This window comes from Dermacentor andersoni, chromosome 3 (assembly GCF_023375885.2).
Source record: "Dermacentor andersoni chromosome 3, qqDerAnde1_hic_scaffold, whole genome shotgun sequence".
Taxonomy (NCBI): domain Eukaryota; kingdom Metazoa; phylum Arthropoda; class Arachnida; order Ixodida; family Ixodidae; genus Dermacentor; species Dermacentor andersoni.
The window spans coordinates 65,526,190-65,538,657 of record NC_092816.1 but is presented as its reverse complement, the minus strand read 5'-3'; positions in this window follow the sequence as shown (position 1 = coordinate 65,538,657).

The window sequence follows — 12,468 nt, the reverse complement described above, 5'->3', positions numbered from 1 at the left end:
CGGGACGAACTCTTGGGTGAGAAAGGGGGTGGGGGGGGGGGGGGGGGAGCGCCCGCGGCCGTCGGCGGACACAAAAGTTGGCAAGAAAAGTTGCGGCGGCAGCGGCCGCGGCGGGATCGATGAGGCGAGGCGCCCCCGCGTCTCGGCGTCACAAACACACACACACACACGAGCGCGCACCCGCCCGCCGCTCTCGGCGGATCCCCCTTTTATTGCGCGACCCGCTGGGAATGGAAAGAGAGAGAGGGTGGAGACGACGAAATTGGGCGGGCGCCCGAGCGACGCCATTTTGGTTCCTTCCGTGAAGAACTGGGCTACGGCCAAGCGATCGGACCCATTTTGGTTCCTTTATACGAAAAGAGCAGAGCGCCGTCGGTACAGCCGGTACGTTATTTAGGTCCTTACCGACTTATCTGCCTGCCTTGGCTAAGCTGTTGAACAAAGATCTGCTTGCTGACTTGACTGGATTACTGTCTCATGCCATTTTTCAACGCCGATTACGCCGTTAGAATACTGAATGGACCAGCTTCTACCGCTGTAAGCTTGCCGATCGTGTCTGTCTGTCTGTCTGTCTGTCTGTCTGTCTGTCTGTCTGTCTGTCTGTCTGTCTGTCTGTCTGTCTGTCTGTCTGTCTGTCTGTCTGTCTGTCTGTCTGTCTGTCTGTCTGTCTGTCTCTGTCTGTCTGTCTGTCTGTCTGTCTGTCTGTCTGTCTGTCTGTCTGTCTGTCTGTCTGTCTGTCTGTCTGTCTGTCTGTCTGTCTGTCTGTCTGTCTGTCTGTGAGACGAATCGCCTGCACCAGAATGCCTTCCTCAGTATTCTGCTCGAGGTTGCCTTGAGGCAAGGGCAGCTAGAGGCAACGAGGACACCTGGCATTATGTGCCCATAGAGCGGCGATATGAACCTGTCGGCTCCTAGTTATAGCTCGGCTTTAATTGGAAATATAAAAAGGTGCGTTCGATCTGTCCTGCACTTCTTGAAGTAGTTCACGGCAGATTATTGCCACCTACGTGCTCTTGCAGGACGAGCCTAAAAGGGATACGGCGCGAAGCTTGCAGTACTCCGCGAGCGCAGGGTCTTCGCCGTGTCAAACAGGTGGCGTCGCTACAGACGTCGTGATCTCTTGAAGTACGGTCTTTAAAAATTTTGTTCGCTTATAGGTTAACTGCTTATAGGTTAACTGAATTAAAAGAGGCCCATTGAGAACGAAATTTATATTAATACCTTCAACCCGAGCACTTTGTTGCATGAATTAAAGAAATATTTATGCAAAAAACAGTACAATTTGCTAGAGAAAACTTTGGCGTTTATGTTGTATGACATGCAAGTCAAACAGCTGTCGTCCTTTAGCTATTTAATTTAGTAGTTTTTCGCATCGAGGCCCGAGCCCTCCGCCACAGAGCGTCACCGGCGATACTGTAATTCGGGCGTAAGCTTTGGTATGTGTTTTTTCTGCTAAGGGGCGTTCGACGCAGCTAAGCAGTTGGTCAATAGATGTACCTATAATAACCGACAAACATACTTAACATGTCAGTTTTTGCAAAATTAGTAGGCCATAAGTGGTGCCCAAAGCCCCACATCTACATGACGTGTTTCCGGCTCCCGAAATCACTTCTGCCGCATTCAACCAGCAAAAGCACAATCTTTGAGACCCGCATGTTAAATCTAGAGGCCACCACCTTTATTTGAGCCGTGGATTTGGACACCACCTATTAACGCGATAGCGTTAAAATCCCCGTGTCGCAGAAAATCCGGCGTCGGCGTGCAGCGTCGGACGTCGCTTCGCCAAAAATCATTCCGAACCATGCAAACCCACCCACGCATACCAAACCGCGCAGGCACTCCGTGTAGCGCGAAGAAGTTAGTGAAGTAACTGAATTTCTCAAAGTAAAATATATCAGAAGACTTGTAAAGTGCGACTTACACAGAGCCTAGAGACATGATATAGCGTCGGGTTGTAATTCTAATATACAAGAAAACATAATTCTGTTACGCTGAAACTCAAACAGAAACTCCTTTTAACGCGATAGCGTTTTCCAGCTGCCATTTGAAGTCTGCCTTAGCAGGAGCGGCGTGGCCCCCTCGTTTCCTTGCACACCATAAAAAAAAAAAAGAGCCACCACAGAGCTCGCCTTCGTGCATAGCTTTCGCCGCCAGCGTTTCCCGATAAGCATTACGGTTACACAAGCTGCAGTTGCTGGGATACGTGAGAAGCACTCGGGGATCTTCTAATGCTATTGCGTTCCACTCCTAAAGGCGAAGCTTAAGCTTTCTCCCAATATTACAGCGAAGCTGTATATGGCTAGGGTTCCATGCATTTTTATTCTCCGTGAACAAAAACTACCGTCATCAATGGCTCATACCCCCTTAAGCATTCACGCTCCCGTAAGCACGCAAAAAATGCAATGGCTCATAGCCCCGTAAGGCAGAGGCTACAAGCGCTCAGAAAAGTGAAGCGAACCGTGCTTAAATTCTTTCTAACCACGCATACAACATACATAACAACATGGCGAAAACTCTCATCATCAATGGTTCATACCCCCGTTAGCAATCGCTCATACTCCGTAAGCAAGCAATGTAATGACTAAGTCCCGTAAGGTTCGTGGCTACTCACTTTGCCTGAATTAGCTGCAATGACACTATAGATACCCCCCTTGTCGTTGTCGGTGATTTCGATGTGGATGCGTTGCTACCGAAAATGGAGCGGTTCGCTCGTTCCGTCTTGCAGACATAAACCTTGCGATGCCACACCTATCCTGCCCAAACGACCAACCAGCGGCGTACGTGCATCGATTTCACATTATCAAAGAATGTGATTGCAGCTGCGAGTGAAATAATGACCACCGATCAAGACAATGAATGAGTGTGCGTACCTTTCGTCACGATGACCGCCCATCAAGACTATACAATGAGTTCGTACCTCCGTGTCGTATGCTAAACAGCTTCGCTGGTCAACCGCCTTCACAGAGTGGAATGGCTCATGATTTTGTTTTTATTGTACTTTTGTTAATAAAGTCTGCGATTATTACGTGAACAAAGGTTATGACACTTCATTGGTGTGTCCTGTATGGTGCATAAGCAGCAGCCCATTGGTATTGATCGCACTCCGGGCCACTTATCGATTCAAATTGTACGCCGGTAATATTTGCGAACGGGGGGGTCTTTTCCTATGAGCAGCATCGCGCAGGTTTGTTTTACAGCGAAGCTGTATACCTCTACCATCTAAGGAAATTTTCGTGCCGTTGTTGGCGTGGTAAGCAAAAACTCCCCATACGTGGGCCGATCCCGAAGATAGTGCAATGCCGGGCCGACCCGCGGCGCAGGTGAAGCAGGCGTTAAGCACTTCCCATACGTGGATCTATCCCGAAGATAGTGCAATGCCAGACCGACCCGCAGCGGAAGTAAAGCAGTCGTTAAGCACTCACCATACGTGGGCCGATCCCTAAGGTAGTGCAATACTGGCCAGACCCGCGGCGGAGGTAAAGCAGGCGTTAAGCACTCCCCATACGTGGACCGATCCCGAAGATAGTGCAATACCGGCCCGACCCGCGGTGGAGGTGAAGCAGGCGTTAAGCACTCCCCATACGCGTGCCCATCCCGAAGATAGTGCAATACCGGCCCGACCCGCGGTGGAGGTGAAGCAGGCGTTAAGCACTCCCCATACGTGGGCCGATCCCGAAGATAGTGCAATGCCGGGCCGACCCGCGACAGAGGTACAGTTCGCCCACATACACAGCTTCGCTGGTCATCCTGCTTCATAGAGTGGAAGGGCACCGAGTTCTTTAAGGCAGTTTTATTTTAATACCACTAATATATCGGCCAGTTTATGCGTCAGACTTTCGATATATAGCCGCCACCAAGGGAACGTTTTTTAAAGCCGGCGAGTTTTATCACCTGCGGCGTTTCACTGGCATAACGGCTGCAGTGCTTCCATCATGAGTGATCTGCCGCGTCTATCCACATAATGACACGTTGTTTGAATAAGGAAATGTGCTAGCTAGCTTGCAATTCACCGTTGGAACCGAGCGCAGTCTTCTTTGAGGCTGAAAGCGGATTAACGTTGCAGCCTGTGGGCATGCGCACCGGTGAGTAAAAAAGCATTGCTTCACGTTTTCAACTTAGAATTTCTTTGCGTGCGAGGCAAATGAAACCTATTTCTGTAGTATTTTTTTTAATGAGAAATGATGATAAATATATGGTTATTGTTCTTCAAAGGCAATGCAAACGAAGCTGTTGTTGCTTTGACACGTTTATAAAATTCCCAACGCGGAGCGCAGCATAAACAAATAGTTTTGGCTGTTTCTGCATAAATGATGTACCGCGACAAATTCACTGCACATTAGTGTCAAATGTGCTCCTGGTTCAACATTTAGATTTCATTGCATTTGAGACATAATAAGATGACAGTATTTATTACTAGTATCTGACATAAACAATTGTCGTCTAATCGAGGTTTGAATAAGAACAGCACGCCCAAGGACACTGCTGAAAGGAATGCACATGCGAAACAGTGTTATGTGTGTGCTTTTCTGCCATAGGGAATTGTGTGCACTGTTCTTAGTCAAACATGAATCACAAACTCATCCACAATTCCACTGTAGTAACTGAGGCTCTTTTCTTCTTTCGACTCCAGCCTCCAAGACACTGCTCATGTTTGTTCACCCCTTTGGACTGTATTGTCCCCGTAGGTACAAATAAACAGTGAATGTCTACCCTCCCTGGAAGTAACATCAAGCGTTAGAATCCTCAAAAGGTAAGTTTCTCAACAATTCAACTAAAACCGTGATTTTTTCATTTATTGGACTAACTTTCTTTTCGCGTGCTTTTCACGTACTTTCGTGTTTGTCACGGCTTCATAATTTCTCTTTTCAGGAAGACGGACAAAAGAGAGATTATTGGTCTGCAAGCTGCCCACGCCAAGCTATAAGAAGTTCAAAGGTCACCCTAATGATAACAGGTCCTCTTGAACTCCGTGCCTCAACCATGAAATGTTTGCAAGAGTATCAGTTGGACGGGTGTGAGCCCTACACAGAGAATCAGCAGTCTACAGTTTTTTAATGGCACGAGCATCAAGTGACACTCTTGTTTCTTGCGCAGCACTTCAGGTTCACCTCCTGAGACGACCTGGGGCGGAATTTAAAATAAATCAGAAAAAAAAGAAAAAAAATTATTAGTCCTACTACATAAGTTTAATTTTAGATATGATATCAGTGCATAAGCTTAGTTAAAGGTTGAGTTACTGATGTGTTTGGAATAATTAGAATTAATCAGAAATCACTGAGACCTGAGCACGAGGTCGCGGGATCGAATCCCGGCTACGGCGGCCGCATTTCGATGGAGGCGAAATGCGAAAACACCCGTGTACTTAGATTTAGGTGCACGTTAAAGATTCCCAGGTGGTCGAAATTTCCGGAGTCGGCGTGCCTCATAATCAGAAAGTGGTTTTGGCACGTAAAACCCCATAATTTCTTTTTTAAATCTCTGAGACGACCAGGGACGAAATTCACTATAAATCAGAAAAAGAAGAAAAAATTGTACAGTAGAAAATTTATGGGTTTCAATATATATGTGATATAAGAACATAAGAGTATCGTTACAAGTTGAGTTACTGAAGCGTCTGGAATAATTAGAATTAATTAGAAATCACTGATTACCGCACGCCATAGCACAGCTAGAATCGTGGACTTTAGAGACCTGCCACGTGAGCACGAATTTGGCGAAATTCGTGGAAACCCGGAAGTAGGAAGCGGAAGTAATGACATCATACAAAAGGGGGTGGCATATTATAAGTATCCGGCTAATTAATGGAAAACAGTTGCCTCCGAGTTTGTGCATTAGCAAGCTCCTACTTCCTAATGCACAAACTCCGGCATCTGCTCTTTGTAAGTTAGTTTGACGGGAAATCCCACCAAGTATCGCATGCTCCCTCCCAACGATAATCTGTTACATGAAAATGCAAAGTATTATAGAACGATCAAAATTGTTCCATGCTATTTTGAACAAATGGCACTTCGTGGTGACTGAATTTTTGGCAGTCATGTCTTAGATGTTTCATGAACAGTTAGCCTGACATTAATTACTAGGCTAGCCATGCACAGTAAGATAAGAGATGTTAGAAAAGGCAAGCTCGCACAACCGGCCAACTCCACATTTCACAAACATGACAAATCACAAAAACAACTTCTCTTCATCTTTAAACAGCAGTTGACAAACCTGAGCACAGTGTGTTCCCAAAAAGTTTATTTTTTTTTGCTATTTGACGAAGTCTGCCAAGGCGTCTAACCAGGAGCGGCCAGGAGTGAGCGCGTCCTGGCAAGCGTGCGTGTGGTCTGACTTTGAAGTTTCGCGTGGTTCGAGGCGAGTTTCAAAACTAGTCGAAATTAGCGAGGCCCGATGGCTACGACCCCGATAAGCAGTGCAGCCAAAGTTTAATTCCTACGTGAGCGGCCGCGGCCGAGCGTGAGCAGACGACAGTCGGCTTCTTCCGGAAGTACGTAATTATTATCGAAATTCTAAAGCGGATTTTAGCTTATTTCAACCTGTTAATTAAACTTTGTCAATAAATACACACCGTAACAGTAGAAAAAAGCACACTGATCCAAACCCCCTTCTTGATCGAGTAACGTCAACTATTGGACAATAGAAGCTGCGTATGGAAATCTGCTATATTACGATATAAAGAGTCCAGAAAACAGTGAGGAGCAGGCTTCTGTTTAAAACAGAGCGTTTGAGAGAAAGGGGACTTCGAGCTCCGCTCGCGGTCTCCACGCGCCAAAGCTTGGCTGAGATGTTCACAGGAGCGCATGCTTTCCGCGGACTATGTTTTTTCACCAAGCCCGAGGAGTGGTGATGATAAGCCTAGACGCCACTGCTGTTGCATCAACACTATATCACGCACACGCACGCACACACACAAAATGAGAGAAAAAATAGGCGGGAGGGGAGACCTGGGAATTCCATGCTCTGCATGTAAATGAATCAGACTTATGCGCGCTCTTGGATACCTTCATAAGTAACTTAATTCTTGCATCTTATATATTTGGAGGACACGGCATTCTTGCTATAACCTAGACACTTCTCAGAGCACCTTGTGCACATTGTTTAAGGTAGTCACACGGATATTCCAACTTATTTTGCAAGCAAACTTGCGAACGCCTCTATGTTGCTGCTGTCGAGGAATTTGCTGCCCCTCCCCCCCGTTTCAAAGGAGGGATGCCAATAAATCATCGTCGCCATCGTCATTAATGGAGTCGACATGGAGGGACGAATAGAGGGATGTTCTAGAATAAATAATGAATAAAGGGGTAAGTACCTCTTGAATTCATGTCAATTAAGGATTTCCTTTTGTTGAACGGGCTTAGCCTGCTCTATTGTGAGTGGCATTGGTTGCTAGAGAACGTTAGTGAGTGGTAGGGTGCACGAATTTTATGACGAAGTGACCTGTATAACGAAAGATTTTGGAGGTCCCAAGCACTTCGTTATAAAAGCGTTGGACTATGTTGAACGATCCCGACTAAAATGCCATTTTTCTGCGAGATTTGAGCAATGACAAAGCAGCGGTAAGGGCGAAATCGTTTCAACACATAAAGTGTTTTATGCCGGGCTCCCCCGAAAATCTGCCTCGCTCTCATGTACGTACACTGGGCCACAAATTATTACGGCCATGAAATCTGACAAAAAGCCGAATATCTGCGCAACCTTACAATGCAGCCTGGTTGGTACTTGCATTTCCGGCCTCGACTAGAATATGCTAACAACGTCGTCGTGCGCAGTTTTACTGGCTACTGCGACAGGCTGCTCGGGAACTGAACGTTTTCTGACATCCCGTAGTCCGTAAACTTTTGTTGCGCGACCTTCGCGACGTCGTGCGACCTTCATCACGCGAATCCGCGAGATGGCATTACCGCAGCCTGGACAGATGCTAGTGCTTGGAAGTGTCTTGTGGTCAAACTCAGTCGCATCATACGGGCGACGGCGTTTACTGAGCGTTCCCGAGGCTTTTTTGAAAGTCATTCTCTACAACCATAACCGCTCTGTGGCGCCACCGCGGCTCACTTCTTTCCAGCTGATCAGCAGTCGAGATAAGTTTAGCCTACTGATGGAGGGAAAGAAAAACAAGGAAGAGATTGATAGAAGCGGAGCCATTGCAAGCGTAGGTAACTGGTGCAACCTGACAGAGGTTTTAAAAACGAAAGTTAAGAACGAGATCGGACAGGTAAAAGGCTGGAAGGCGATGAATGTAGTAAAACCTGATTAAACCAAGCAGGCTAGGTGACCATTTGTCGCCACCCCATTTCAAAGGGGATGCCAAATAAGCATCATCACAATTTGAACTTACGTGTGTGGGCGCTCGCGCGGTGCCATCGGAGCTCCAAGGACACAGTGGTGCCACAAAAAGGCACTGACAGCCTCCGTGGTCCTGTTTACGCTGCGCAGCAGCACATATGCCTCACGTGCTTGCATCGCTGTCATTGCTTCGCCCTTCGAGCGAAACATTAATAAAACACTATGTACATTAATGTACTTTTTACCTGTGAATGTGCAACGAAGCTGCCATTGCGTCTCAGAAGCCAGTGAAAACACTTTGTCCGTAGGACGTCTAAATCATGTGCCAATGTACGCGCACCATTTCAGAAACAGATAGGACACCCGCCCGGACGCCAATCGTTGGATATCCCGCCACGGGCGTCCCAGGAATATTGCACATGAACTTTTTTAGGATATCCCGGCCACCACGGACGTCCCAAGGATGTTGCACATGGACCTTTCTCGGCTTAGAGACGAATGATTGTCTTTGAGTTTCTTCGTAAAGTAATTATGTTTTATCGTCGATTCGAATTACAATACGAAGTTATCAAGTCTGCAGCTCATGTGTACGCCGTAATTGACAAATAAATTCAGCTTATTCAATACACTACTAGTGCTAGGCGGATGCCAAGGATTAGGAGTACAATGGCACTTCTGCACGCGCGCGTGCGCGCGTAGCGTATGTACGCAGTGTATCTGTTATGCAGATGCAACGGGCAGAGCCCCCATGCATCAATAACAGTCTAAGTAATAACTACGAACGTAATAGACATAGCCCAGTAAGCCACAAATGTATCTGCGAGCGAATGTCCAAGTTCAAGATCGACATGTGCTAGACGTAACAGGCAGGTGCCTATCTAGCCATAGAAATCTAGGACGTCTAAAATATGTTGTTTGACTTATAAAAAGAAACGACCTTTAGGTTTATAACGTGACTTCTAATGTACGTTGTAGCAACATGACAAATTGACCTCTATAGAACCGCACATGGATAGCTGGCCTGTCGTAGGCCTTTTATTTTTCAGTTTCTCTGTGACAGAATTTTGTTTTCTCGTTTATTCAATTACACTTCGAAACTATCACTGCATTTTATATGTGTGCATCCACTCTGCCTGTTTTCTGATACAACTTACCTTTAACACTTTTGTTAATTCAGTATGCTACTTGCGCCAGGCGGAAAGTTCAGAAGAATGTGCGCTGCACTTCCACACCGCTGGCATGTGCAGACTCGTGCGCACCTGATGTATGTGATCTTGTTGTGGCGCCCTTCTGCCCGTTGCACCTGACACACAGCGCCCGCTTTGAACGTGTTCGATAATGTTATCTGCAAAACGATCTTATATGTCGGGCATATGCAAGTTTTCATTGGAAATGTCGAATACCTGCCGTGGTTGCTTAGTGGCTATGGTGTTGAGCTGCTAAGCATGAGGTCGCGGGATCAAACCCGCGCCCCGGCGGCCGCATGTCGATGGGGGTGAAATGCGGAAACACTCGTGTACGTAGATTTAGGTGCACATTAATGAACCTCAGGTACTCCAAATTGTTCCGGACTCCTCCACTACGGCGTGCCTCATAATCAGAAACGAACTAATATTAATATGTTCAATGTACGTTCTGCCAACTTAAAGGGACACTAAACTACTTTTGCAAATTAAAGAAAATGTAAAGAAGAATCATCTTGGTATACAGCATATTTTACTAAATGACAATATATATTTATTGCTAATATATGTCGACACACTCTCCTTGAGTAAAGTACCTGCAGCCTAACACAGAGGAGCTATTTGTAGTCATCATCATCATCCTATTTATGTCCACTGCAGGACGAAAGCCTCTTCCCTGCTATCTCCAATTACCCCTGTCCTGCAGCAACCGATTCCAACTTGCGCCTGCAAATTTCCTAATTTCATCACCCCGCCTAGTTTCCTGCCGTCCTTGACTGCGCTTCCCTTCTCTTGGCACTCATTCTGTAGCTCTAATGGCCCACCGCTTATCCATCCTACGCCTTACATGGCCTGCCCAACTTATCGGCTATCCCCGTTTGCTCTCTGATCCAAACCGCTCTCTTCCTGTCTCTAAACGTTACGCCTACATTCTTCGTTCCATCGCTCTTTGCGGGTTCCTTTACTTGTTCTCGAGTGTCTTTGTCAACCTCCAAGTTTGTGTCCGATATGTCTGTACCGGTATAATGCAGCGATTGTACACCTTTGTCCTCAATGATAGTGACAAGCTCCCAGTCAGGATCTGGCAATGCCTGTCATATCCTTTCCAATCCATTATTCTTGTGTAAATTTAATTCTCATGATCAGAGTCCTGTGTGAGTAACTGACCTAGAAAAACGTACTCCTTCACAGACTCGTAGAGGCTGATTGGCAATCCTTGATTCTTGTTCACTTGCCAGGCTATTGAACATTATAATTATAATTTTCAATAGCCTGGCAAGGGAAGAAGAATCAAGGATCGCCAATCAGCCTATCTTCGTCTTCTGCATATTAGTCTCTAAACCCACTCTTACACTTTCTCTGTTATGGTCCCCAATCATTTGCTGTAATTCGTCCCCGGTGATGCTGAACAGGACAATGTCATGCGCAAACCGGAGATTGATCAGATATTCGCCGGTGATCGTCACTCCTATGCCTTGCCAGTCTAATAGGTTGAATACTTCTTCTAAGCATGCAGGGAATAGCATCAGAGAGATCTTGTCTCCTTGCCTCACCCCTTTCTTGAAAGGCAACTTTCTACTTTTCTTGTGGAGAACCAAGGTAGCTGTGGAATCTTTGTAGATAGTCCCGAAGATATTCACGTATGCCTCCTGTACTCCTTGTTTACGTAATGCCTTTATGACTGCTGGTATCTCTACCGGTTAATCATAATATATGAAAGTCATATAGAGGGGTTGATTGTACTCTTCAGATTTCCCGATTACCTGATTCATGACATGGATGTAATTGCTGTAGAGTACCCCTTCCTGTGGTTATGGGTACCACTATTATCGATGATCTGGATATATGGAAATCATATGGATACTTGCAATGTCGAGAAGAAGCGTGCCATGTATGTGCAAGCAATATTTGTGGTTTGCTGGGAAATGGCGAACCCTGCGTAAAATGCACTGTCATATCCGTAAAATGTAAGCAGTATGTCTCCGTGATGTCCCACGCGGAAATGCAAGGGATGTCCGCAAGACATGGACAATATGCTACCAAACGATCACAGAGGGACATCCGCAGGCCGTATTCGACACAAGCACCCCTAGCACATACCATGTCCTGGCAGTGGATGTCCATAGGATATCCACTAGACGTCATTGCAGTCACTGGGAATACACGTTCCACTTCCGTGTTATGACCAATTCCTCTGAAAGAGAGATCAACCAATTTTTTGGAACAACCATGGTTCAACCAAGGTTCATTGAAGAGAGACAGAGAGAATAAACATTTCTATTACACAACGGAATCTTTGGGGAGGTGCCCTCATTCCAGAATGCCTCGACCTCGAGCCACGTCCTGGGCCCTCGCAATCAGCTGTTGCTTATTTGTAACGTCGGAGCCGGCCAAGGCTCTCTCCCAAGGCCCGTTGGTTTGAAAAAAGTTCGGAGGATGTTATGGTGCCTGTCTACACTACAACCCCTACTATGTGTCTAAGGGAACCTGCTTCTGCGCATAAACGGCATTGCGGAGACAATTGTGTAGGGGCTATAAGGTGATTTCTGGTTGGGTGGGAGAATATATGAACTTGTAGAGCTCGGAGGAATCGCTCTTGCTTTCTAGGTAGTGACTTGTGTGTGGGTGTGTATGTTCTGCGGGTTAGCGGTGTTCTGCGGTGTGATGTCTTCGTACCAGACTAGATGGTGCAAGCGCTCGGGTTCGGATTCCTCGGCGTCGGCTCGGCGGGTCAAATCTCGAGCCGCGTGGTTGGCGACCTCTTTGCCAGGAATGCCGTGATGAGCTGGCGCCCACATAACCATGACTGATCTCGTTGGTGGCTTTTGAGATTTGATTGATGATTTTGAGCGTATTTGCATGAATTCTGCCACTAGCCAAGCTGCGACACGCCTGTTGAGAGTCGGTCACTATGACTTCAGCTTCTGTTCGCGGGAGCGCGAGGGCTATGGCCGCTTCCTCGACTTGAAGAGGATTGATTCGGGGGAGTGAAATGCTGCTC